Raw genomic sequence first — 24,143 nt, 5'->3', positions numbered from 1 at the left:
ATGAGCCATTTCAATAGACAGCGGGTTTCAACTGTATTTGCTGCATATTCATGTTGCTTCCTTCAAGTTGTTTCAAAACTCTTTCCACTAGATTAACTTGGAAGTCTCAGTTATTCCATCAGGTGCTGGGGTACTGAAGATACTGGCCATCCTGTCCTTTCCAGTCTTGGCTGAGGAGTGGGGCTGGTGTTTGGAAGAGGGATGCTGTACTAGGCATGCTGCCTTTGCTGAGCCTCCCTCCAGCAGGGAGCCTTTGCTCTTACTTCCAGCACCGATTGCTGGGGCATGTAAAACCTCCTTATTGCTTTCTGGTTCATCTGTCATCCAAGGGTTCTGGTTGCTCGCAAGCAATGGAGCCTTAAGACACTTTTTGCAGATGGGCACACATCGTTATGATGGAGGAGTGAGAATATGCAAAATCCAGAATAGAGAGAACAGAGGGAAGAGTTAGACATTTTGACTAGGCTGATCTGTGCTGTGCCCATAAGCGTCTCTGTGTGATACTGCTGTGATATGGTCAGGGGAGATTAAACACTCCAGATATTGGTCTAGGTACCTACAGAGCCTCCCCGTGTCTGAATACAGCATTTTCCATGGGGCATAAATATTCAGAAAAATTCAGATACAGGTTTTAGAAACCACAAGAAACCTGGAGAGGGGCTTTGGGCAAGGGCCTGTAGGGACAGGACAAGGGGAATGGCTTTAACCTGCCAGAGGGGAGATTGAGATGAGCTCTGAGGCAGAAGCTCTTCCCTGTGAGGGTGCTGAGGCGCTGGCACAGGGTGCCCAGAGAAGCTGTGGCTGCCCCATCCCTGGCAGTGTTCAAGGCCAGGTTGGACACAGGGGCTTGGAGCAACCTGCTCTAGTGGAAGGTGTCCCTGCCCGTGGCAGGGGCTTGGAACTGGAGGAGCTTTAAGGTGCCTTCCAGCCCAACTGGTCTGTGATTCTATGGTAATGAACACAGAAGCCTCTGGGGTTTGGCACTGACAGCCAAACAGAGGGCTCTGGTTAGTACTGAAAACCACATGAAGGCTTCAGGGGCACCAAAGGGAATTTGAAATTTAAGAAATACTATAAATGACTCCCTTTTCTTTTTGTGAGCATGCAGAAACACAGTCCTTCCTTCATCTTAGTGTCTGGTTCTGATAGCTACATGGAGCTTAACCTGGACAGCAGCTTAAAAAAAATAGAGATAGATTAGTAAGGTTACTCACAGGTCTTCCTACGGAAAGACACTAAGGCAACTCTTGAATAACCCCTTCCCAAGCAAAGGAACTCACATATTTAAACAGGACCACAAGGATAGTTGAAAGAGACTGGAGGTTGCCAGGACCAAACTAGGTTGATTGAGGTGCTCTACATGTGGAGGGGGGGAAAAGAGGGGGTTTTCAATTTCAGCTCATTTTTATGCTACAGCTGCTTTGCCATAAAAGAGTAGAAAGTGAGCACATGATTTATCCAGCAGGATGGAGCCGGCGATGCTGTGGTTGAGGGGAGGCGAAGGACACAGTGGAGGGCTGGAGGCAGCAGCCACATCCTGGAGCAGTTTGTTGCTGTGGTTGTGCCAGGGCTGCTGTGCCTCTGGAGCTGGAGGGGGAGTACAGGTGAGTGCTTTACCTTCTTTTTTGGGAACAATCTTCTGAAGGGAAAGAGCACAGACTAATGAACAGCACGGATGTCTGTAAGTCTGTCCTGCAGCCTTTGAAGTCCTTGTATTTCTTTTCATGTGTTGTTAGAAGTAAGGTTTATTGTATTGCCTTCTCCTCCTCTGTAAAGAATGAACCACTAACATTGCACTATCTCACCTCTAAGGCCTTGCCTCCTTGCTTCTATTCTCACATCAATCGATGCCCTACCCTGAGTTCTCACTGCCCCTCCGGAGCAGGTACAACATCAGGTGGCTGTGCTGGTCTCTTTCTTTCTGTCTCTGGAAACTGCAGTAATTTTAAGTATCTCCCCTTGGAGCTGGAGCAGTTTCTCTATTCCCAGGAGCAGACATCCCCCTGCCTTGGCACAAGCTCTTCCCCTGGGCTGTCGGGATAAGAGAGTTGGACTTGTTGAACCTGGAGAAGAGAAGGCTCCTGAAGGGGTCTCCTCTAAGGTCTCTTAGAGCAGCTCCAGTGCCTAAAGGGGCTCCAGGAAACCTGGAGAGGAGCTTTGGACAAGGGCCTGTAGGGACAGGACAAGGGGAATGGCTTTAACCTGCCAGAGGGGAGATTGAGATGAGCTCTGAGGCAGAAGCTCTTCCCTGTGAGGGTGCTGAGGCGCTGGCACAGGGTGCCCAGAGAAGCTGTGGCTGCCCCATCCCTGGCAGTGTTCAAGGCCAGGTTGGACACAGGGGCTTGGAGTGACCCTGCATGAAAAGCCTCCCTGAGCATGGCTTCTGGAGGAAGAGCAGAAAGTACATGCTGTTCTTGTCACGGTGTGGGGATGATTTGGGATCCCTGCCCCTTGGGTCTGTGGGGCAGGGTGCATGTCGGGCAGGCAGCTCTGTGCAGGGCACAAGAGGTGTGCTGTGAGATGGGACATGGTGCATGCTATTCCCTGTCAGGTAGGGCATTTTGGGAAGCTGCTGGGAATTGGGCTCTTCCTCAGCAGTTCCCTAACAGCATTTAAGTTGGAGTTTGCAGGGCAGGAGACTGATCTGGGCTGTTGGAGACTCATGTTGGTCTGATTGTACCCTCATTTACTCGCCAGGAGCTTTTCTTTCAGCAGAGATGATACTGTTTTGCCGTAGTAAAACATCAGAAGTCCCAGGCAAGGAGCACAGCCCTCATGCTATGGGGACCAAGGAAGGATGTGTGCCTGGGAGGAGATGTTGGATGAGTGGTGAGTGACCAAAGCTAAGCCCCAGGGAGGCTTTGGCATCTGGGTACCCCAGTCCTGGTGGGTTGGTTGTGCCCAGAAGGTCTAGGCAGGGGGTCCTGGAGAGGATCCTTTGCTGCTAGCCAGAGGCATAGTGATCCCAGGTGGTTCTGCAGGGCTCCCCATGACTGAGGTGGCGGCTGGCGCTGTTTTTGGGGCTCTGCTGTGAAAGCAGAGAGTGCTGGACTGCAGAAGCGGGAGCTGGACCGTGCTCTCGCTATGGGAAGGGCTGATGTGGGTCAAACAAGTAGGAGCACAGTTAAATTTGAGCTGAAGAGTTTGAGAGGAACACCCAGAAGACCTGGTGCTTACCTACAGGGGTGTGAGGGCTGTGGGAGGGGGGGTCATCTGCTGAGCTGAGGCTGTTTGGAGTGCGTGGTGGTTGGCTTTTGGACTGAGATCGTCTTTGTGGTGCTGGGGTTGCCTGTGGGCATGTCCTATAAGGCTGGCTGGGACTGAAGGTGCAGCCGGCTCAGCCTTCCCTTGTCAGATGCTCTTCATTGTAGATAAAAGCTTTTTCTGATCATTCTAGTTCCCATGGCTGGAAAGGGGTTTATAAATGGCAAAGGCTGTCACTGTGGGTCAGCCCTTTGGGAGGTCTTTCTCATCTATCTGCCCCAGGAGCAGGTTGGCAAACCATCCTCCTTACCTAAATGTGCTGGCACGAGCAAGCATCTCTGTGCTCGAACTGCAACCCACTCAAGGTGACACTTGTGTTCCTGTGGCTGCCCTGTGCTTTTGGATGAGCTTTGGCAGAGCTTTTACCTTGCCCAGCTGTGGCTGGAGCTCTAGCTCCTGCTGGGTGTGGAGAAGTGAAGCCCAGGGCTTGGCTGGAGGCTGCTGCACAAACCCAGTGCACATATCCATGTGCGTGACCCTGCTTGGGTGAAAGCAGGGGTTTGAGACCTATTTTCTGTAGAGAAAAGCATCTGGACTTTTTGTTCCTGCTATTTCTCTGTTTTCCTAAGTGCTTATTGCTAAGAATAACTATTTCACCTTTTGCGCGCCCTCCATCAGCTGCTTGGGGCCACCATTTTAGGCTTCATCTCGAACCGCAAAAAGTAAGTGATCTTGTTTTCCAGAGGCTCTGTTTGAAGGAGCAGGAACTAGATTTTGTCTTCATTTACTCCTTAAGGAGCTGCCACAGGAGGAAAGGGCCTGTGTTTGCCAGTTCCTCACAGCCCTTGCTGAGGAGCTGCACCACAGCAAGTGCTGAGCAGGAATCAAGCATGCTGGCATCACACTGGGCTGGTTTTCCTCTTGGAAATAAAAAGTGGAGCAAAGCCACAACTGAGACAAGGTGACTTTCAGTTTATTCAATGCATTGCTTACTTAATGCCTAGTAACAGATCTCTGGAGCAGACCTTGCCCTGCTCCTCACTCTCAGCTTGTCCCACAGCTCCTGCATCAGAAAGGGCTTGTTGCTGTGCTGGTGGAGCTAAAAGGGCTGTCTCAGTGTGGCAACTCTTCATTTCGTTGCAGGGGGTAAGTGCCATAAGGGGCTGTTTCTTTACCTTCACAGATATTCCCTTCAGCCCAGCTTGCTCTTTACTCCATTTCAGGAAAGGCCCGGCAAAAACAGCTCCAGCTGGGAAAATGAGATGTGAGGGCTACCAGCTTCTTCCCAGCAACCTTCTTTGCTAATAACTGCAGGGAAACCAAAACAATACAAATAACCTGGCTTTATCTGCTAAAATCCAGGTAAAGCAAAGAAGTGAAAAGCTGTGATAGAAACCTGGGAGAGCCTTTCCCTCCTCCTTTGCTCTTGCACTCAACCAGGGTCTGCTTTGGGCTCTGATCCCTTACTGGGGGAGGCAGCTCCTGAAAGCAGCACAAGGGAGTTTTATTTGTTCTTTGCTTACCACTTTCTCTGACCTCCAGTGCTGGGCTGGCAGCAGGATCTGTACCAGGCAGGATGTAGGCTCCAGAGGGTCATGGCAGAGAGCCACTGGCATCTGAGGTGGTTTTTAACACTAAACTCTGCGATTCACTTTGCTGACACCACCTCTCCTTGCTGCAGAGCAAAACCCTTCACACGAGAGCAGACTCATGCCCCGTCCCTGGGTCCTGCTTGCCCTCCCCTCAACCAGGTCCAGTTTCATCCTGCCCTTCAGCTTCAGACTAACTCATTGGTGAATGGCTTAAAAAGATGTGACCCTGCTTCCCATCCCCATGCTGATGGCTGTGAGATCATGGGTCCTGTCCTTGCCTCGCTGCTATGTGGTGGGACTGATAGTCCTGGGAGCACATGGAAGGCTCCTGGGGGCACCAAAGTACACAGATTCCTAGGGCAGGAGCACCAAAAAGCAGACTGAAAGCTCTGGGGCACCCCAAAAGGCACCCCAAGGCCTTTGAGGGCACTGGAAAAGAAACAGAGGGGCTCTAGGGGTACCCAAAACCACCCTGAGAAGCACTGTTCGAGAGGGACAAACAGCAGTGCTGGTTTCCCTCTCAGATCTCCAGCTAGCTAGGAAACCACAAAAGCAAACCAAGAGGTTGGGGGAACCAGAGGGGAGATCCAGGGATTCCAAGCACTGAAAAGCAAACGGAGGGATTTGAGGGGCCTTGGTGGCACCAACAAGCATATGCAGGGCTTGGAGGGGCAAGATAAATGAACCAAAGCCTGTGGGGACACTGGAGGGGCACCAAAACCAAATCAATTTTCTGTGTAAGTGACCTGGTTCATTTTTCTCAGCAGAAGCAGTCCTGTATCTGTTCTCTTGCCTCTGTGTGCTGGCATCCAGGTTTCAGATGAATTTCATGGTCTGTAATCATCCCGGGAGAATTTCCCTCTTGTTCATCCTACGGAAGAGAAACTCTCCCGTTTCCACTCGGATCTTACAATGGCTTGTCAGTGACAAAACATTCCCAAATCCTCTCATTTATCAAATGGCCAATCCTGTTAACAGCTTAAGAAACATAATTACCTGCAATCTCTTCTGCTATTCATTTTATGCCTACACTTCCCTCTCTCTGGCAGCTTCCCAGCAGGCAAGTCAAGAGCTGAAGCATGGCTGCAGCCACTGAGTGCTTGAGCAATGCAATTTCCTCTAATCACCTGCACAATGATAACAGGAGTTTTGCCTCCCTGTTTGTAGCAGCAAGAAGCAGGTGAGGAAGGCAGGCGCAGGGCCAAAAGCATCAGCTGGCAGTTGTGTGCAGGTTTCCAAGCATGGCTACAATTTAAGTGCTGTGTGATGGGAACATCATTGATTAGGATCTGCTTTTAGGGCACAAGAAATCACAGCCACATTTACTCGCTTGGGAGATCCATGGGTGCAGGTGGGCTCTGAGAGAAGCAAAGAGGCTGATGCAAGTTTGGGTGCTGGAAATGGCTGTGGGAGCTTCATCAGCAAGAAAGCAGGGCCTGAAACATCAGTGAGCTGGTGAACTAATGGAGAAATTGGGATCAGCTGGAGACAGTGTGAGCTCCTGATTACTGTATTGCTAAAAGAGGCTGATTTTGTCCTATTTCACAGTGCATCTGCAGCTTGTGAGAGACTGGCTCGACTCTCAGGGAGGATTTAGAAGAACAGTGCTTGCAAGATGGAGATCTACTGGCTTCCTAAATGTTGGGTATGTACAGGACAGCTTGATCCAAAGAGAAACCCCTAGGACCACTGCAGCCCCACCTAGAGCCGGGGAACTAGAAAATTCCCAGCTCTGTCCTGTCCATGTTGGCTGCTGAGGAAGCTGCCTTTTGTGCCTTAAAATCTTGTACTAGCCTGGCATTATCATTGTGCTTTTAACTGGCCAAGGCATGCTTCAGCCTACACTCTCCAGTTAGACCTGCCTTCAGTGTGAAAGGGTTTTTCTTATGCCTACTCTACTCCTCTTTTCAACCCTATCAGCTATTTTGGATCCTTAGTGGCTGGGATAAATGAGGTACTTCTGACACCTTCCAGTGTTATTTTTAAGCAGGTTTTTTTATGCTGCTTGCCAACACTTTATCCTTACAGTTCTTTGAATGTTGTGTTAAAACCCCCTATGAACAAGCTGTATACAAATCAGAAGTTTGGTGTTTTGTTTTTTTTTTTTTTAATCAGACATCATCTTAAGAGATTTGGGGCTTCTTGATCTTCCTAAGATACTGAATTAAAGTATATTTTGGTCACTATTATAGAATAACTCTTTAAGGTTTCTCAGATGCCAGAAGAACTACTTTTCCCATTGGAAATAGTTTAATTCACTTCTCCAAATTCAGGCACTTACAGTGATGAAATTTCAGTGTGGCCCAAATGCCACCCAGGCCAAGGCACCAAAGGGCTTGGATGGCTCTGGGCTATGTGCCCAGAGATGTGTGCTGCTTGGGAACAGCAAGGACTCGGATCTAGAATCATAGAATCCCAGACTGGTTTAGGTTGGAAGGGACCTTAAAGCTCCTCCAGTTCCCACCCCCTGCCACGGGCAGGGACACCTTCCACTAGAGCAGGTTGCTCCAAGCCCCGTCCAACCTGGCCTTGATATGAAACTATGAGAGTGTTGAGGAGGGACTGAAGTAAGCTGGCTTCTTGTGTTTAGCAAGATACAATATATACATAGGGAAAGTGAGGACTGCAAATGAATAAACTCTACCTAAAGAAAGTAAAAACTGCCCCAATAAGAAATAAAGTAGGACAGACGTGCTTTTATGCAAGAACTTGCTATTTCTTTTATGACATTTATTCCAAATCGTGCAAACCCTTCAGAGCAGCTCTAATACCCAGTGGAGTTCTCCAACCTAAATGTCTCGTTGTCAGCGCAAGAAACAAAGATAATGAAATTTGAATGCTGGATGCAACAACGTAGGCTGCTCTGGAGGCTGATTCTTCTTGCTCCAAATGGGAATGATGGCTCCAAACAGACTCACCAGAACAGACTGAAAAGCAGATGTCTCATTTGTGAGGAAATGGCCAATCTCTCAGCTGTTTTTCCCTCCATTTCTTTCTTCCTGGAAAGAAAAAAACAAACCAGTTGCATAAAGATGCTGCTGTTTCAAAGCGAAATTTTAAACATTGCTGATTTGCAAATGGCATTTCAGCATTTTCCTGAGAATAAAATGCTACTATGATGCTGTGTTTAAATATTTCATTCCAGCTCCCCGAACAAATTTAAAATCTTATTATAAGTCGTTTTGACATAAAAGCGTGCTTCTCGGTGGTGCCCGTAGCTCAGACATCTCCAGCTTCAAGTGCAGCTGCAGGAGCTTTCCCTGCTTATGGCTGATCAAAGACAAACTACGCTGCCACCCACGAGCTGCTGCTCATCCCCAGCACCCAACCCAGGAGAAAAAACGGATCCTGAACATCCCGAGTGCTTCTTCCTGAGGGGTGACGCCGTCTATGCAAAATAGACGTCGCTGTCGTAACCCTACTGTGAAAAGGTGGAGGGAGTTTAGCAAACAAAAATCCTTTGCCTTGCTTTAAATCATGCTGAAACAAAACATCAGCTGGTGCTGGCTGCTCAATTAAGCAGTTTGTCGGGCAGGCTTTAGAGAGGAAAACACTGAGAAACAGGATTTCAAGGCGCATGCGTATTGCGTGGAGGAAGCGTTTCATGAGAAGCTGTCCAAACCTCCCTGCAGTTCCCATGTGCTGCCATTCCCTGGCATGCAACATGTGTGTTGCCCTCAAATTTGGAGGATGGCTTATGGCTGTGTATACCTGTGCTATGATGACCACCAGTATGTATATAGGTCACAGCGGGTATACGTTTTAGTTAATTCCACATATAGTCCTGATGTGGGAGCAAAGAGCCATTGTTCCCCTCCTAGAGGCTTGAGCATGTCTGTTTTGGGAGATGCTGGATCTCCTCTTCCTCAGTGAGGGTATTTAATCCCAAAATACCCATTGCCACCCTGGTGAGAGAAAGGGTGCTATTTTACCTGTTAGTGCTGGCACTCCACTGTGGGAGCTGGTCCGTCATGTCCACTGTAGCATTGAAATTGCAATTGTTCACCCTGGAGAAGAGAAGGCTCCTGAAGGGGAGACCTTACAGCAGCTCCAGTGCCTAAAGGGGCTACCAGAAACCTGGAGAGGGGCTTTGGACAAGGGCCTGTAGGGACAGGCCAAGGGGAATGGCTTTAACCTGCCAGAGGGGAGATTGAGATGAGCTCTGAGGCAGAAGCTCTTCCCTGTGAGGGTGCTGAGGCGCTGGCACAGGTGCCCAGAGAAGCTGTGGCTGCCCCATCCCTGGCAGTGTTCAAGGCCAGGTTGGACACAGGGGCTTGGAGCAACCTGCTCTAGTGGAAGGTGTCCCTGCCCGTGGCAGGGGCTTGGAACTGGATGAGCTTTAAGGTCCCTTCAACCCAAACCAGTCTTGGATTGCATGATTCTATGAAATGGCGATGCTGGCCGTGCACCAGGACTGTTAGTTTCTTGTCCTTATTCCCTTGCTCCTTGTAATTACATGCCATGCTGTTTTTGCTGTGGTCGAGATCTGCAATGCCACCATCGTGGCAGCTCTCCTGGTGTCTCTGAGGACCTGTTTTGGGACTGAGAGCATCCTGACTCCATTGCCTGACCATGGGAGTCCACATGTCCCCTCCATGAGACACTTGGTTATTTCTTCTGGTGTCGCTGCCCTTGATAATACCTTGATCCATGGGGTGGGCATAGGGCTCAGCCTGCAGAAGCCCTACATGGCTGTGGGTGTCCCAGAGCAGGACACATTATAGGAGAGGACAGGGTTACTTGCTGTCTCACCATATTGCTTTCCCCATCTACCAAACATCCTTAACAGGCTGTGTAAGCAGCAGCGTGTTCTGCATCTCCATCGTTCTCGCTGAGTAGCTTTGATGGCTCTTGATGCGTGTCAGTGAGGCCCCATCCAGCACGAAGGGAGGGAACAAGCAAGAGAGGCTTATGTTTTCCACTGATAAATGTATTAGTCTTTATAGCGGAATTTAAACTACAACCCTTTTTGCAGGCACCTCAGCACTCCATTATTTTGCAGGCCTTGTAAGGGAATGTGATTTTGCCTTTTAACTGGAGTGTATCTTATGCTAAGCAGGGAGATTAAGAGTAGGGATCCAAAAGAAGTTGCTGAATGGCAGAATTGCCTTTATAAATAACATTAATAATTTATCCGATCCAGGGGTTTTTTGGGTAAATGAAATACCTGCCTCTGTGTAAAAGCCCACTGACTAGAAACACATCTCTGCTTTTATGAGGCTTGGATTAAAGAAGGGAAATGCTAAGGGGCTTATCTTCACTTCAATTTGCAGCCCTTCCGGCTAGTGGCAAACTCATTTAAGAACCTCCTGTGTTTGTGCCAACTCTGCTTTTGTTCTCGGTGCCGGAGCTTGGCTGAATTTCTTGCCACAGCGCTGGAGAGAACAGAGAGGAAGCAGTTTGTTTTCTTGACCTCAGATTACCAGACAAAAGCTAGCAAGAATTATTTCCCTTGGAGCCCTCCCTATTATGGGTTGCTTAAAGCATCTGCAGGGCGGCTGCAGAGAAGCTGGCGATCCAAGGAACCCGTGTGTGAAAGAGGACAGGGCTGGTGGCTGAATGGTGATGAGTTGAAAGAGCATCTGTCATCTTTCTGCTGGGACGCCTGTATCCTCCTGCACGGGCAGTCGTGAAATGGCAAAATTCATCCTCTGCAAAGCCCACGAGCTGTCACTTCTCAGCTCTTCTTTTCTGCTGGTGAAAATCAATTGCTTCAAAGTTCACTGAAGGTGAAGGCAACATTTGCTTTCCATTCAGTGCTAAGCGGGCCGTCTTGAAGAGCAAACGCTCTCGAAAGGGAGAATAGCAAAAATCAGCAGAAAAATTCTCTGAATAATTTGGACTGGGAAAGGAAAAAGCAATTTACTCCCAGTTATTCCACAGACAAAAGTATGAATAAAAAAATCAGGAGCTATTTACCCTGCCTGGACTGTTTGCATGAGGTTTATGCTGTTCCGGTTTTGCTTCATCAACGCCCAAAGACCTTATCACTGGATCCTCAGGGCACTTAAAGAAAGCATGCTGGATCAGCAGGGACCAAAAGCAGAGAAAACAAAAGGGCTCCTAAATCTGAACCACACTGTTGCTTGCGTGTGCATTGACCTGGATCACAGACCCGGGCTCTGGCTGGCCAACTCTACCAGTAGTATTACAAGCTTGGGTGCTTTGCATTCAGATAGCGAGGCTGTGGCAAAGGCAGGGTGGGTATTTACAATCTGCTTTAGAAAAAACCTGATACATGTTGTTAGCTATTCTGTTGTAAAGGCAGTTTATGTTCCCCACATCTGCTGCTTTAGGTGGCCCAGCCAGACAGCTGGCACAGCTCAAAATGCCAGAGACAGTGCTGCTGCAATGAGGAGAAGAAAAAGAAAGGAGGATGAAGACCTCATAAGCTTTATCAAAAACCACCAAAAAGTCAGGAGATTTGGGGATTACACCGTGTAATTACATTACCTTAAGAGAAAAGTTTACTGAAAATTCCCTGTTTTGTGTTGCCAGCACTTTTCAGCCATTAGTAACACATAACTTCTCATTGTCTTTTCCCGAGGCACAGATGGGCTAATTTTCAGCTACCTGATAATTACACATTGTTTGAAACTGTATCAAAAGCTTCTGTTCCTGCATCCCTCCAGCAGCCGTTCTTACAGCTCGCAAAGTCCCTTGTCTGGAGCTTGCAAGGGTCCCCATCCGTCAGCCCATCCGTCCATGTGGAGGGCTGGGAGCAGAGAGGCAAAGCCTCCACGCTCACACACAGGCTTCACAGGCTGGTTGTACAGATCTGCACCATTTCCAAACCAGGTGGAGAAACTGAAGCTCCATCAAAAGCATCTTCTCGGCTCAATGCCAGTATCTGAGGTTAATATGGGATAAAGCTGCACCAAAATGTTTCTGCTTAAATACGCATGGGGATGCTGATGTCATGGGGAGATTAAGGATAAACCAACATGAGATGCTGGAAATCAGCGTAACAGAGGTTTAGTCTCAATTTCCCTTGGGAAAGGAGCTGTCCTTGGGCAAAGCTGTGGTTTGCCAAATTGAAGAAAGGTGGCTCAGTGGCTGTATGGAGAGGAAAGCTGACAGTACCTCCTCTAGAGCCATACTGGAGGCTGGAGAAACCTTCTCCCCTCATTCCTTCTTTTCAGGACTGGTTGTGCTGCCAGGTGAGCTCTGATTGGTTTTAGGGGGTGTTTTCTCAGCTTGTTCGAGGTTGCTCTGTGGGAAAATCCAAAACGCCTCACTCATGTGTTTCCTGCTTTCCCTATCATCCACTAGCCTGTTGCTTTATCAAAGAAGAAAGTCACATTTGGTTGACATGACTGGTTCTTGACAACCCATGTTCTTTGATTTTATTAATCATCACATCTTACAAGTTGTTCATTTAAGACTTTCTTCCAGCCTTTTTCAGGGAATTGAGATTGATTACTCAATTTTTTAAACTATTCTCTTATATGAGAGGTGCTTCTCTCACCTCCAGGGACCTTGACACCTTCATAAATCTTGAAGATACCCACCAAGGGTTCAGTGCTCTTAGGTGCATTTCATCAGATCCTCTCAATTTGAATACATTTGACATAACCCAGTGGCTTTAAACTTCATCCCTTATGCTGGTTCTTCTCCACAGTTCCCTTCAAAGCCTGTTTCATTAAGTTTCATTCACAGTTAACCTTTTTATTAAGACTGAAACAAGGGTGACAGGGCAAAATTCCTGCTTTGAGCACTCAGTCTGTTCTCCTTCCACAGATGCTTACATCCCTACACATCTTGCTGTTCTCATTTTACATCTATTTGCAGACCTTTTCTGGTTGCCTCCGAAACCTTGTGCATGCAGACGTAGCTGCTCTCACGCTGTGAACCTGTATTGTTCCTCTCTTCTCCCTCCAGGCACGTACCCGTTTCGACTTGCCATACAACTTCTTTCCAGCTTCCAGACCCTGCTGCTGCTGTAATGCCATCTAATTATGCTTCTTATCTGCTTTCACAGAGAAGCACTTTGCTGTTGTGCACCATCTTTGGTGTCTTCTGGGAACTGCCAGTTCTCATGTGTTTCCTTACCGTGTATTTCCATCCAATTGAGCTTCTCCACCGCTCCCCTGATCTCTGTCAGATGCTCATTATTCTGTTAGTTCTATTCTTCCGTCTTACTCTGCTGATGGGAAACAGACACTCGGGTTATATATAGCTTCTCCTATTCCCAAATCCCTTGGGATGTAAGTTAAGGACTAGCCTGATAAGGCTGCAAAACTGAAAGTTCCCAAAATCTTCCTGGCAGTGGTCCCAGGTGGTCCCACGTGGGACTAACTGGGCATTGCTGTGGAGAAGCTGTTGCTTGGGGAAAAAAGATCCAGAATTGGCCAATTGGTCCAGGTTGGAAAGTATGTGGGAAGAGGGGGTCTGTGGCAGGACTCCCCCAGCCCTTGGCATCTCCTGCAGTCATTTCTGATGTTCTCCATGTACATGCAGGTGGAATGACACACTGGAGGGAAGGTTTAGGATCCAGAGGGATCTGGACAGGCTGCAGAATTGAGACAGTGCAAACCTCATGGAGTTCAACAAGTCAAAGAGCAAGGTCCTGCCCATGGGTCGGGGCAACTCCAAGCACAAACACAGGCTGGGGGAGACTGGATTGAAGAAGATGATCTTTAAGGTCCCTTCCAACCCAAACCATTCTATGATTGTATGAAGCAGCAGCTCTGCTTATACCTGACTCTTCAGGTGATGTTCGTATCCTCGGCTCATGAGGACCAAAGCATCACCCTGTTTCTGGGTGCGTTTGGCTGGAGCCTCCATGCAGAGGCACCGTTCACATGCCTGACATTAACTGTGGGGGCCTGAATATCTTCTAATTTCAGTGGAAATTGGAGTCAAGTGCCACTGGAAGAGCGGCTCCTGCAGGGAGGAATTTCAGGTGCCCATGGGGACATTTCATGTTAAGATCTTAGAGTGCAATTTGGTTTGGGGTTTTACAAACGCTCTTCCGCTCGCTTGCTTGCCTTGAGTAATGAAGCAGTGAGATAAAAGACAGGGCCACAGAAGGTTGTTAAAAAATTACTTGCAAATTAATATGAGGACAAGGTGTAGGAGTTAATATCTCATAAAGACCCTTGAAATCGGCGTACATGCGTGCACCCTCTGAGCACTGACATTCGCAGGCACAACTACACTGGTAAAGCGAGCCCAAGGGGCTTGATTAACAGGAAATTTTCAGAATGCCAATTAGAGCAAAGTTTACTGAACAAATTGTTTGGACTTGTACCCTAGAACCATCATGAATTTTAATTCAGCATGGATTTGTGTGGCTGAAACAATAATTAAAGATACATGAATGCCTCACGTTCTGGAGATGGCCCTGTGGCTACGCTGTCTTTTGAGTGAGGAAGGGGGTGACAAGCCTGTTTGGGCAGGGTTTGCTCTCACTTGGGAGGACATGGGGTGCAGGAGGCTTTTCCCCATGGAGATACAAGCGGTTTCCTGAGTACTGAGTTCACTGATTTGTGCAGTGTTTAGTCTTGGATTTCTTTTTTTCCTCCTTTTTTTCCCCCAATTCATTTATGTAATCTGACAAAGAATGATCCACACGCTGTCTTCTCAGGAAATGGTGGCTTGTCTTTTCCTGCCATCGACTGCTGGTGGCTGAGAGATGTTAAATCATCTCCTTGGGTTCCCCAAGACTGCAGCCTTGCCCTGTGCTCTCCCTGCACCCCAGGAGGGGACACATGGGGATCCCCTCTCTCCTTATCCCTGCTCCTGCTTGGCCAGTCCCAGGTTTGGACATTGGGGAGAGCCTTGCATGCCACAGTCCCACAGGGAGCAGCTTTGCTGGAGGAGAAAGCAGTGCTACCACAAAAGTCCCAATCCAGCAGCGCAATGTATATGTATGTTGTAATTTGAATTCTCTCCCCATGCTGGTAAATAAGTTACACATATTTTTAGAAGAAGTTATTTTTTGTCAGTGCACTTTTAAATGTCAGGCTCCTGGAGAGGAGTCTTCAAGATAGTTTAAGGTCAGTCAGGCTTCAAGGAAGAAATAGGCAGGTGGGGAAGGAAAGTGGCTGTTGGGCTGTGGTCCAGCCTAAACCCAGGCTGTGGTCTAAATGATGGGCAAGCACAAGCATCCCTCGTGGAGGTGATGCCCCAGGGCATTGCCCTCCCTGTACCTCAGCAATTGCCCTCAGTTATGGAATAACTAAAGACTTTGACAAAAAAACCCAGTGGCTGAAAATTATCTGGCCCATTAGTTCAGGAGTACAGATGAATAATGCATACATCCAAAGGTTGGTTTACAAATGATTAATTAACCTTAAGAGAGGTTATCCTCACTGGCAACATCCATCGTCCTAAACAGCTTAATCATATCTGCACAGAACAGTGTATTTTAAACACTATTATTTAAGAAGAGCATTGAGGAATCATGGATCAAGCGCTGGATACCGGCACTGATCACTGCAGAGTCAGGCACATGCCAGGCACAGGGAGGGCAGCCAGGTCTGCAGGCTTCACTGTGCCATATGCAGTATAAGACAGGCTTGACCATCATATGCTGGAGCCCAGCATCCACTCATGTGCTAAGGCATGACTGGGAGGTGCAGAGATTGCACCTTTGCTATAATAAACAGTTCAGGCATTTGTTTTCCCTGCGTTGATGTAAGAGCGTGGCTCTGCTGCCAGAGCGAGCTTCTCCCAGTGCCTCCCGCTGCGATGAATGGCCTTTAGTCCCAGGGCTTTTTGCATTTGTTATCAGCCATTTGTTATGTGTGTCTATTAATAAAGCGCTCCTAAAAAGCACTTCCACTGCCTGGAGTAATTTCTGGCTGATACCTGGATACCTCCAGCGTGCGGTGTCTTTGCTAAAGCTTGCTCATCTTCTGCAGGGACCTGGGGTGGTCACCCCACTCCAGGGAGAGCTTAACCCCTCTGCCCCTTATTGAGGCTTCAAGAGAGCCCCCAACTCCAGGCAGGGTCACTTAGAATGGTCATGGGTTAGTTATATTTTGGCAGAGGCACGTTTGGCTGAAGGCTGGCCCCAGTCAGTATCTCTCACAGGACAAATAGCCCACGGGAACTCAATCTACATCAGAAGAAGGTTGCTGTTCCTCCAGCTCCTTCCTCCTACCCATTCTTTCCCCTCCAAAACCAACCAGTACAAAGAGCTCACCGTGGTCTTCTCATACAAAGAACTATTTGCCCCTTTCCCCTAACAAAGCTCCTACACTGGATGGAGCTAAGTTGGTTTCTTACCTCTTTTTAATCCATGAAGCAGCAAAAGCAGCGCACATTCACACCCGAGTATCCCATAGCCTGAAATCTGTGAGGTTCCTGAAGTGTTTCAGTTGAACTTCAGTGTTTCCAAGAGCAGAAGGGTCGCTCGCAGCAGAGAAAGAGAGAAGCTGGGGGGAAAAAAACAGAAATACACATCCTAAACAGTTGGGTTGGCTTTATCCAGCAGGTCCAAACTCCAGAGGGGTGTCTGAAGTACAACTCTGGTGGGGTGTGAAGCCCAAAACTGAGTTCCATGACTCACAGAAACATCTACTGGCCTGGGTGCCTTCAGGGGAGTGGATGCTGAGGGTCTCCATGTCCATGGCTTCAACTCAGAAATGATGGGGAGCCTGTGGAAACCTTGGTGCCACCATTAAGGTGGTGGACCACTGAGTTTTTCCCACCTGTCTGCTCATCCCCATGTCTCCTGGCTGCCACATCCACACAAAATCACTCCTGACCTGCTGGAAACAGGAGCAGTGGGATGGTGGAGACCATCAGAGCGATGCAGGCGGAACAGCACCCACTGTTTCTGCTCTGCCTGGTGCTTCTGCAGCTCAGGCACCTCCTGGAGCTACAGCTTTAATACACACATCTATGCATTTTTATGTGAGAGGTTTTTTTTTATAAGCATGAAAATGATTTACAACATTTCATATTATATTTTTTTAATCCTTTAGAATTAAAACAAATCTTTTCCGTGCTTTGCCCAATTTTATGGAGTCTCTTTTGTTCAGCTCTTGCAGAAAAACATGGATGGAAGAAACTCCTCAAATCCCCAACCACTGGAAACCAAATTGGTATTTTACAAGTTAAGTACTATAACAGAGCGAACATACATGTTTAATTTGAAAATGTTGATTCCAAATGGATTTTTGTTTAAAAAAAAAAAGCTTCCCCCAAGCAAGCCAATATTTGTAATCAAATTGAAATTTCCTCTGGGAATTATTTATTTTCATGAGGGCTAATTTTTGCAAGGGAAAATTCTACGCAGGAAGGTTTTAAGTTGCTTTAAACCAGCTTTAGGAATCTGGGTGATGGGAGGGGGCCAGGAAATCCTGATCATGCTGGAGCTCACTTGCCTTTGATGAGGGTGAGCTGATGAAAGACTTTAAACCGATTCTTTCCTCTTTGAAGAGGGTAAAGAGTGAGCAGGAAGGAAAAAAGGGGAGAAATAGGAAAGAAGGAGGCATTCAACACCAATTCCCTTCTTTATATTTCTTGAGAACACAGCAACATGGCACAGGATTCACCTCTGATTGCCAGACATTAAACAGACATCCCAGCTGGCTATTTTTGACTTCCCACACAGCCAAAGGGGACACACAGCACTTTGGGGTGTTGTATCGTTCACCTACTTGTATCTGACATCAACTGCAGGATGAGATGAGTTGTGCCACTGACTTCATCTGCCTTGAACAGATGAGGAGCTGATGGTGACAGGTCCATGTTCACCACAGCCCAATGAATCCCATTTGAGCTGCCTGACCTGCTGTTGTCTGGTGGAGCAGGAGCATCCTTCAGGGTACTGCAGCCCCTCCATGGGTAACCCAACGTGGCCCATGAGGAGCAGCAGGTACCTTTTATTGCTGTTGGTGCGTTAACAGGGCTCTGAGCCCCAAGAGAAGAGGACACATGGGGCTTCCAGCACCCGTAGGGAAGTCCTTCAGAGAAAACTGTCACGGCTCAACCTTAAGATGATTTTCTTACAGAATTTGTGTCCATTTTACCACAACGGTTGGGGTTAATGATGTGCATAATTTACATTACTATGCTTTTTATTTTTGTATTATGATAAATTGCCTACCTTCATGTTCCTCTTTATTATGATGCACTGGGAACAGAATATAGCGGTAGGAAAACAATGCTATAGCGCTGCACTGTCAGCCTCCAACACAGAACCAGCACACCCAGGCTACAGCCGTCCACAGATGCACAGCACCGTGTCAGATGATTAGCTCCAAGGCAACTGCCAACGTGCGGTTTTAGTGGAAATGAAAACAAGGTAATTCGAGATCTATTTTCTCTGTAAGAAAGCGCCGGGAGGCAGGAGCCAGTCCCCAGCATCTCCCGTAAAACACCCCAACATGGGAACTTGCTGCTCCTCAGCCTGTGCCTGTGGATCTGTGAGAGACCTCTTCAAAAGGAGGAGAGTTTTCCTCCTTGTCCTCACACTGTACCCTAAGGAGAGCGATGGAGATGGATGGACTCTGGTTTCCCAAAGGGAGGTAAGCACGCCTTGGGTGGTTGTGGCTCCAGGCACGGTTCCTGGGTGACTCCTAATCACCCACCCTTGAAGCTTCAGAAACATATCCCGATTATTTTCCAACTCCAAGTATTCATTACCTCCAGCACACTGCCGTCTTAGCCCCTTTTCTGATGGAATAGGGTGAACAGATAACCAAACAAAGCTCCTTATTAACAGTTACCTACCGTGCCCTGATTTTGTTGCTCTGCCCAAATACAATCCATGCCTGGACACCCGTATATACAGCCATATACCATGGCCAGAGAAGAGCTTTGCTGAAAACACTTAGGAACTGGGAGGAAAATTATCAGGATTATTGGAGTGATTAATTTGGAGTTGTTGAAGACCATCTTTTAAAGATGCCTTAAATGTGTTAAAAAAAAAAGCCACGCTGATTAAAAAAGCAGTGATAAAAATGTGCCTTGGTGAGATGAATGGTGAAAGAAGCAATAAAACCAAATAAAACCACCTATATGATAAATGGAATAAGAGCAAGCCAGCAGCAACAACCATCGGTCAGAAAGCAGGAGATGCAGACAGGGCCTGACAGTAACTTGTGTCATGAGAGGAACCTTAATGGAGATGGAGGGGTGGTTTTCCAGTCCAGGTGTTTGGGTTCATGGTTACATTGGCAGTCAGGAAGCATGACAGGGCTGTGTCAGTGATTTTAAATAGTCTTGCTTTCATCTTTTGGGTGATCCTGAACTGGTTCTGAAATATCTATGCCTCCCCTCAGATACAAGTTCTTTTTAAAAACCAGAAAACCAAAGCTTGGAAACCTAACTCTTCAGATGAAAATGCAGAAATGCTTCTGTTTGGAGCTTGTGATCAATATTTTAGTTCTACTGTCAGCTCTTAAGGGCACAGAAAGGAGATCTTGTAGGGTTTGCAGGTCTTCCAGAGGACTGACATCACTTGCAGGACCCAAAACCTGATGTGTTCAGCATACTTAGGTTGGACTTACTGCCCATGGACAGTTGGTTTGGAGCAAGTCTGGCATTTCCCAGGGCAGGAGACACACTGTGCATGTGCAAGACCATCACGGGTGCTGGAAGGCGTCCATGCACCTATGCTGGAAACTCCAAACCCCAATCCCTCCTCCTGGGAGCTTTGCCTGCTGTAAATGCACAGAGCAGCCAGATATCACAGCAGGCAGCAGTAGGATAGATTGCTGCTGTGAGATCTGAGCATATAGTGGCTTCAACCACTGCTTGGCATTGGCACAGAAAGCCAGAAGGCATTTACTTCCAGGAGCAGGCATAAACACAGGGAACTGCCAATTGGCCAAAATCAAATAAAACATGACCTCTGATGAACTGGAGCCTTAATACTTTCAAACACCCTTGCACTCAATATTGGCAATGTAATCGTTTACCTTTGAGACATGAGGGCTGAAGGAGGAACGACACCCGCAGCTCCTGAGATGTTTCATTACCATCATTTCTCTTACTGATAACAAGACAGCAAACCCCCGCGAGGCCCCCGAGCTGGGCTCCAGGAGAGCATTGCCTGCACCTCTTCCCCAAGGGAAAACACAAACCCCAGGAGCTGGGTTTTATGAGAGCACCTGAACCTTTTCAATTACAGGAAATACAGAATGAGACAGAATAGAGATATTCTTTCCTGGCAGCAAAGTCCTTTCTCTCGGCTTTGTTTTCAATCCTGCAACCTGCCCACTACTCCCTGGGTAACCAAGCACCCACCCAGCCTTGCTGGCTCCTGGAAAAAGCCCCTTTTAAGTGGGACAGGAACAAACTCTGAGTTAGAAATAATGGGAACCCTTTGGGGGAAAAGTAATAAAACAATCTGAGTTTGATTATAAGCACAAAGCAAGAGCTGGCAGCTGATGTGCAGTACACACCGCCTCCCAATCAAACAAATACCCAGAGCGCAGTCCTGTCCAGAAGCAGTATAAATATCTCAGCAGCTTATTACCTTGTTTCCTGGATCACTCCAAGCTTCTTGGAACCACTGTGAAGCACAGGAAAATCCATTAAAAAATTGATTTTGGTTATTTCTCTTCAGCTGTCTCTGAGTTTAGTCACTTTTAAACTTTGGCTACAGTAAATTCACCCTCTGCCTTTCTTCTTCCCAGCAAGGTGTTCCTCTTCCTGCCCTTGAGTCTCCTGGAGTCACCAAGGTGGCAGACCCAGCTCCTGGGTCCTGATCTGTAAACCTCTTTCTGCCTCTACCCCAGGACCGAACAGGCTGCTGCCAGCAATTACAGGCAGGCAGCTTCTCCCTGTACTTACACCCCAAACACATGGCCTATGGGATGCTCCAGGTTACACCAGACTAAAGCTCCTTCTGCCAAAATCTGAGCCTCTGGGGACAGCTCATCTTGCCATGAGGTTTGTCCAGAGCCCCTGCAGAAGCTGCAGTTCCCCATCCCACATCCACAACCTGAGAGCTCCCTCATTTGAGTGTTTCAAACCCCAGCACAGTCATAGGAACAGGAAGGACAGATGGAGGCAGTTTGGGCTGGATCATGCACTTTTGGTTTCCGCAAAATCTGAAGGCAGGGAACCAGCAGTCTGTGACAACCTTTGCTGCCATACCCCTTACAAACCTTTCAGCAGCTCCCTTTTCAAGGCATGTAGACATTTATAACCTGCTGCTTTAAGAGGAATGGGGACACCGCATGGATTGGACATGGCACTAGCATACGGGGAGCCATATGCTCTGCCAGGAGAGAAGCATACGGAGATTAGCAGAGAGGCTGACCCCAGGCAGACACGTCTGGGGTCATGGCCAAGGCTGCCACAGAGACAGGTCCTGCTCCCTGAGCAAACCACGCCTCAGCACAGCTCTTCTCATCCCCACGGGCCAGCCATGCCCTTATTACCTTTGGTGGAAGGATTACATGAATCCACAGCCCATCCTTTGTGCATAGGGCACCCCAGATTTTATCACAGCTATAAGGGACAACCTTGCCCCATGAAAAAATAACTGCTTTGCACCCTTGTAGCAGCAGCAGCAGCATTGGGCAATGGTACACAGGGCACCTGTCCCCTGACATCCTCAAAACATACAGCCAGGGCCAGGGGATAATGCACATCCCTGCTCTGATTTGATGTCCTGACTTCAATAAAACTATTTGATGATCAAGGATCCTTTTCTACAAGGTACGTCAGTCAATAAAGCTGTCAAAGAGGCAGGGCCAGGAGCTGGTTTAGGATGCAGCAACACAGAACATTTTCTTCCCCAACCATCACGGTGTTTGTGGAAGTTGTTCACCCCCTCCACTGCTTCTCTGGCAGCACGGTCGGTCTGCAGGTCTGCGCAGTGAACTGCATCGCTGGCACAGCTGGAGTTAATGTTGGCGTTGAGAAGCAGGAAGAAGGATTGTGTTCATATACATGCACATACAAAACCGTGTACTTTTAAACCCAGGAAGTTCCCGTCACCTCCCTGGGGTTCAGCTCCCGGTTGCTGCATGGCCGGGTCGGTGGTTGCAGGATGCAAGGACAGGGCTGGGAAAGCAGCAGCACCAGGGCTCACAGCCAAGGGAAACGCTCCCCACAGCAGCACCCTGTGCATGGTGAGAGTCACAGGGGTGGGTTGTTGCAACCCTGGGGCTCCTTGTGTTCACATCCAGCCTGAGAGTCACCCCTGCAGCACAGGTAGGGCAAAAGCCCCCGTGCATGGCTGTGACCTGCTCTGCTGCAGATGACAGCCACAGTGATGCTCAGCCCGGGGGTCTCATTCGGACACATCCTGCCCTGATGTGGCTGCTTGGCAATACAGCAGCCAGTGTGCTGAGGGCTGCAGTCACAAAGAGAGTCCGTAATCCTCCCTGACCAGAGCTGCTCTTTCCCCTGGGCATGGGGGACTACACAGGACCTTGGTTGCTTGTCAGCTGAGGAGCTGCAAGGAGCCGGCCAGGAGCCACCCAACACCCAACAGAAATGCCCCTGAGCTGGAGGGTTGCATGTGCTGCACCCACCTCCTCCTGCTTACCTTAATATCTCAGTGAGCTGAGCACCCTCCTGCGCCCAGGGAAGGGAAGCAGCTGATGGCATCCCCCCAAGCCTGGCATCATCCCTCTGTGCCCAGCAGGAGGGCAGCGACACCACCGGCTGGGGCAGCGCGGCTCCTCCACTGCTTCTTGCCAACAAGTCCCGGCTCCTGCAGCCCTCTTGAATCCAGATGCAGGGAAGAACCTGCGAGATGACAGAGAGCTCTCTTATTCCTGCTGTAATTAGTCCCTTTGGAATTCAATTAACAAGCTCCCTGCTGCAGCTATCAAGCCATTATCAGTTAGGCAAACAGGCATACAAGCCAGGCCAGGTCTTTTGTGAGTACAGCATAAATATTCCAGCATGTCCAAGGGGAGCCTGTCCTTCCACACCCTTAGCAACTTACTTTAAAGTGGTGCCCTGCTGGTGGGAATTTAAGGGCTCTGCTGATAACCATCAGCACCTATGCCCCCCCACTCACCATTCCCAGCTGGAGAGCATCCACCTTTCCCAAGCAGTGCCAGAGAAAAGCATCATCCTGGTGTGACCACAGCACCACAGGGCTGACCCTGGTCTGGCAGGGTTGGTGCTGTGCACGGTGTGAATACGCTGTCAGCTCTGCTGTCCCTGTGCGCTAGTGTGGTGCTGGGCACGTAGGCAGGCACTGAGTGTGGTCCCTTGCCTGTCTCTGGAGTGCGTGATTGGGCTGAGATACACACCTGTGATGGTGAGTAACAACCATTACAGCAGGGGCTGGGTATCTTCTTATTTTTATGGTTTTCTGGCTTTTTCTACAAGCTTGGCCAGGCTGGAAATGGAGAAGCTGGTGTTTCCTGAGCTGTTCTCCTGGGCTTCTGGAAGTGGGGCTATAAGAGTTCAAGAGCAGGGTTTGAAATAGGGCTTTAGCCTGGGAAGGACTTAACGCACATCTCCTTCCAGGGGCAAGTTTGGGGCCAGGGAAGTGGGATGCTCCATACCTGGAGGGACACCGGACACAGCCTTGCCTGTGTCTGGTGTAAAAGCACTGGGATGTGACACCCTGTGCTGAGGAACAGGGCCTTGCACAAAGGTCTGCAAACCTCTTCTGCGCCACCAAAGGTACCTCTCTGCCTTCAACGCACGAAAACTCCTTCGCCTGCTATGAATGATATTTCAACTTGGCAAACTCTATTCAAAATGAAACCCACTATGGCAAAGCAAGAAAAAACCCTCTAATGTTTGTACTGCATCAAAATGAGCGATGTCACGTGTCTGGGCTGCCTTGGAAAGCACAGAGTTGCCAAAAGATGGTGAATGTCTTCAATATGAAGTGAGAGGGACCAGAAGGAAGCTGCTAAAACCTAGAGAAAATTTCCAGTTACTGCTTCTGTTGATGCATTTCTCTTCAAGGAGCATCCTCTGCTTTGATTTAAGGGTGCCCTTACAGCACTGGGGACCTGATAACGGTGATGGTGGCCACTTGAGATTGATGTGTGGACGTTAACACCAGCGCTTCAGGCAGTGTGTGCTAAAGCATTGACTTCAGCACATACATCCCTGCTCCGATCTTTCCATCACTCACCCAGGATGAACTTGCAGCTCAGGCTCACCTGCAGCCTCAGGGTAGATGTAGCCAGGAGCCTGCTGGCTCCCTATAACCTGGTTTACTGAATCTCATGCAGTCCCTCTGCCAGCGGGAGAGGAGCACATGGTGTTCCAGCTTAGAGCTCCCCATAGTGCCCTTGCGCAGCGGTGGCATTGTCCTAGGGGGATGTTTGATGTCCCTCCAGCTATTCCCACCCTCATGTAGTGTTACAAGCCAGTACACTGCTGTGCAAAGCCCTGCTGAGGTACAGGGCAGCCAGCAATGCCAAAAGCCACCGGTTCCAGGGTATGGATGCCAGT

At 48.6% G+C, this 24,143-nt stretch overlaps 1 long non-coding RNA gene across 1 annotated transcript; it reads right to left on the bottom strand.

Moving 5' to 3' along the window:
- Positions 1-7,508: 7,508 nt before the first annotated feature.
- On the bottom strand, positions 7,509-22,456 carry LOC115615667. The gene is made up of 4 exons (XR_003994116.1): positions 22,261-22,456; positions 20,236-20,271; positions 16,032-16,180; positions 7,509-7,795 (listed from the first exon to the last, which is right to left on the bottom strand). It is a non-coding gene; the product is annotated as an uncharacterized LOC115615667 (long non-coding RNA).
- Positions 22,457-24,143: the final 1,687 nt, after the last annotated feature.

Source organism: Strigops habroptila, chromosome 12 (assembly GCF_004027225.2).
Source record: "Strigops habroptila isolate Jane chromosome 12, bStrHab1.2.pri, whole genome shotgun sequence".
In the NCBI taxonomy this organism is placed as follows: domain Eukaryota; kingdom Metazoa; phylum Chordata; class Aves; order Psittaciformes; family Psittacidae; genus Strigops; species Strigops habroptila.
This window is presented reverse-complemented; position numbering and strand designations above follow the sequence as displayed.